This window comes from Cicer arietinum, chromosome 7 (assembly GCF_000331145.2).
Source record: "Cicer arietinum cultivar CDC Frontier isolate Library 1 chromosome 7, Cicar.CDCFrontier_v2.0, whole genome shotgun sequence".
Taxonomy (NCBI): Eukaryota; Viridiplantae; Streptophyta; class Magnoliopsida; order Fabales; family Fabaceae; genus Cicer; species Cicer arietinum.
The window spans coordinates 41,903,814-41,908,215 of NC_021166.2; positions in this window are offsets into that span (position 1 = coordinate 41,903,814).

A 4,402-nucleotide genomic window follows, 5' to 3' on the forward strand; every position below is an offset into this window, starting at 1 on the left:
CAGTAGTATATCCAACTTCTGGACTACAGCATGGTTACCGGATCGTGGCACAAGCATCCGGGTCAGAGTATACATAAGCATTTGATGTTTGACCGATAGGCAGTGAAATGGTTTCAACAAAGCCATCAATCATCAGATCCTTAACACCAGTATGCCTGTCAAACGATTCTTCCCATCCTTCGTCAGCAGTGTCAACCTCAGAACTGCCATCTATAGATGTTCCATGAAAGGGCAATCCTGACAAAACAGAAAAATCTTCAAAGGACATAGATATCCTTTTCCCTTTAACCTGAGCCTTGAATCCGTCTTCAGTCAGCTTGAAGGTTGAGTAGAATTCCCTTATTAACCTTGGATAACTATCAAGAGAAGAGGAGAGAAAGCCCTCAAGACCGTGAAACCTTAAGTGGTCTTGAAAAGTGAAACCTTCTGCATCAAAATAAGCAAAATCCAGAGTCTGACCCTCATGGATTTTCCTTTTAAGAAAGTCTGATGGAGTGGTAGCTTCTACCTCTTTTTCCTTAGATGCAGGAGCTTTCTTAGGTGGGGGTGAAGAAACTGGTTTCTTCTTCTTTTTCTGAGAGATTTCCTTCATGGCGTTAGCCATAAGCTTCTCAGTGGGTGGCTCCTTTCGCTTCTTGGGTTTCTCTTGATTAACAGCAGGTGCCTTGCCTTTATCCTTGGCAAGAATCTTATGAGTTGGAATGGGAACCCTTTTGGTTAATGTAGGTGGTGGTGAAGGGGTTCGACCACTTGATGAAGATGACGGTGAGGGAGTTCGTGTTTGAGTTTGCTTAACTCGTGCCATAATTGTAAGTTGAAGTGAGATTGAGTGTAGATAGTAAACAAGAACGATTGCAGAAACAGAGAGATGAAGCAGAGAAAACAATTTGTGAAATCTGGAGAAATGAAGTGAAGAAATCGATTGGTAATTGTTCCTATTTAAACCCTCAAATGCATCAATCGATTGCCCAATCGATCCTCTTTTTCCTTAGATGCAGGAGCTTTCTTAGGTGGGGGTGAAGAAACTGGTTTCTTCTTCTTTTTCTGAGAGATTTCCTTCATGGCGTTAGCCATAAGCTTCTCAGTGGGTGGCTCCTTTCGCTTCTTGGGTTTCTCTTGATTAACAGCAGGTGCCTTGCCTTTATCCTTGGCAAGAATCTTATGAGTTGGAATGGGAACCCTTTTGGTTAATGTAGGTGGTGGTGAAGGGGTTCGACCACTTGATGAAGATGACGGTGAGGGAGTTCGTGTTTGAGTTTGCTTAACTCGTGCCATAATTGTAAGTTGATGTGTGATTGAGTGTAGATGGTAAATCAAGAACGACTGCAGAAACAGAGAGATGAAGCAGACAAATTTTTTTTTGTGAAATCTGGAGAATTGATGTGAAGAAATCGATTGGTAACTGTTCCTATTTAAACCCTTAAATGCGTCAATCGATTGCCCAATCGATTATGTTACCGTTGCTGGGTATTCTCAATCGATTTAGTAATTATTGCATTCAACGGCTAGTAAAGGAGAGTCACAACGGTCATATTGTAAATCGATTCCCAAGTCGATTTCCAGATTTACTTAATCGATGTCCAAATCGATTGTTTTAAAGTTGAAAGGTGAACTAGTCGATTTCCCAATCGACGCTCGGGCAAGGTAAAATTTTTTTTTCTGAACTTTGAAGTCTGGGGCCAACACAATCGATTCCCAAATCGATTTTGTAAAACATGTACCATGCTGGCAATCGATTACCCAATCGATTTAACTGGAAAACACTACAAGCACCAGAAGTGTCATGTGGGTTCAAAGATAAGATCTCACTAGGATCAATGATCCCTAGTTTCATCCTTATATGCAAGAAACTTTCTCTTGGTAAAGCTTTGGTGAAGATGTCAGCCAGCTGTTCAGCTGTGTTAACATATTCAAGCTTAATAATCCCATTTTGAAAGTGGTCCCTTATAAAATGATGTCTTACTTCAATGTGCTTGGTCCTGGAGTGCATCACTGGATTCTTAGTAATACTTATTGCACTTGTGTTATCACACATAATAGGTATTGTTCCCAAGTCAACACCAAAATCCAATAAATGCTGTTTCATCCAAAGAATCTGAGCACAGTAGCTCCCAGCTGCAATGTATTCAGCTTCAGCAGTTGATAGTGCAATGCTAGTTTGTTTCTTGCTAAACCACGACACAAGGGAATTTCCAAGTAAATGACAAGTTCCAGAAGTGCTTTTCCTGTCTAGTTTACATCCGACAAAGTCTGAATCTGAGTAACCAACTAAGGTACAGGTTGATCCCTTAGGATACCACAAGCCTAGACTCTTAGTTCCTACTAGATATCTGAAAATCCTCTTAACTGCACTAAGGTGAGACTCCTTTGGATTTGATTGGTATCTTGCACACATACAAACACTGAACATGATGTCAGGTCTGCTTGCTATAAGATAGAGCAATGATCCTATCATACCCCGAAACCTAGTAACATCTACAAGTTTACCTTTCTCATCTCTATCTAAGTAATTTCCTTGACTCATGGGAGTATCAATGGACTTAAGGTTTTCAAAACTAAATTTCTTTATCAAATCATTACAGTATTTAGTTTGACTAATGAAAATGCCTTGCTTGCTTTGGTTAATTTGAAATCCCAAGAAATAAGATAGTTCACCCATCATTGACATTTCAAATTTACCTTTCATTAAATTTTCAAAATCTTTGCACAACTTATTATTTGTAGATCCAAATATTATGTCATCAACATACACTTGGACCAGCAAGATATCATTTCCAGTAGTCTTAGTGAAAAGGGTCTTGTCAACATTTCCTCTTAAAAAGTTTTGTTGAATGAGGAAATTGTTGAGCTTCTCATACCAAGCTCTTGGAGCTTGTTTTAACCCATAGAGGGCCTTTGAGAGCTTATACACATGATTAGGAAAATCAGGATTTTCAAAACCAGGTGTTTGGCTAACAAAAACTTCCTCTTGAAGGTCACCATTGAGAAAGGCACTTTTCACATCCATTTGATAAAGATTAAAGTCCATTATACAAGCATAAGCAAGAAGGATTCTAATGGCTTCTAACCTAGCTACAGGGGAATAGGTTTCATCAAAATCTATTCCTTCCTCTTGACTATAACCCTTGGCTACTAGTCTAGCTTTGTTTCTGGTTATAATTCCCTTTTCATCTAATTTGTTTCTGAACACCCATCTTGTTCCTATGATGTGCTTACCTTCTAGTTTAGGTACTAAACTCCACACCTTGTTTCTCTCAAACTGGTTTAACTCCTCTTGCATAGCAAGTATCCACTCACTATCTAACAGGGCTTCCTTAATGTTCTTAGGTTCAATCTGAGACACAAAGGCTGTAAAGTTACAGAACTGTCTAAGGTTCTTCCTAGTTGCAACACCTTTAGAGATATCCCCTATAATGTTATCTATGGGGTGGTTTCTGTTGAACTTCCATTCCTTAGGTAAATCACCAGTTCTTATAGGTTCTACACAGTCAGTTCTAGTTGGAGGGACAGCTACAGGTTGTTCTAATGGTTCAGACTCTACAACTTCATCCAAAAAGTCATCAACCACAGGAGGAGTTTTGTTCAAGTTTTCTGCAAATAATTCATCAAACTTTACATGAACTGACTCTTCTATGGTCTTTTTTCTTTTGTTGTAGATTCTATAGGCCTTACTGGTTTGAGAGTATCCTAGAAAAATACCTTCATCTGCCTTAGGGTCAAACTTTCCTAGGTGTTCTTTGCCATTGTTCAACGCAAAGCACTTACAACCAAAGATTCTAAAGTAGGAAAGGTTCGGTTTTCTACCCTTGTAAAGCTCATAGGGGGTTTTTCTAAGCAAAGGCCTAATGAGAACTCTATTGACAACATGAGTGGTTGTACTAATTGCATCTGCCCAAAAGTACTTAGGTAGGTTGGAGTCCTTAAGCATAGTCCTAGCTAACTCTTCTAAGGATCTATTTTTCCTCTCCACTACCCCATTTTGCTGTGGTGTCCTAGGGGCAGAATATATGTGGTTGATTCCATGTTGTTCAAAATAAGTTTGAAAAGAATCATTTTGGAATTCACCTCCATGATCACTTTTAATTGATACAATTTTCTGGTCATTCTCATTTTGAACCAAAGCAGCAAATTTCTTAAAAGTTGAGAATGTATCACTCTTATGAGCCAGAAAATATGTCCATGTGAACCTTGAATAGTCATCAACCAACACATATCCATAAAGGTTACCTCCAAAGCTCTTCACTTGAGCAGGTCCAAAAAGGTCCATGTGTACTAACTGCAAAACCCTATTGGTTTTGACCCTATCTATAGAGGGAAAAGAAGTCTTAACCAGTTTGCTTCTCTCACAGGAGTCACAAAGTCTATCCTTAGTAAACTTCTTGTTAGGGAGACCTATAACTAG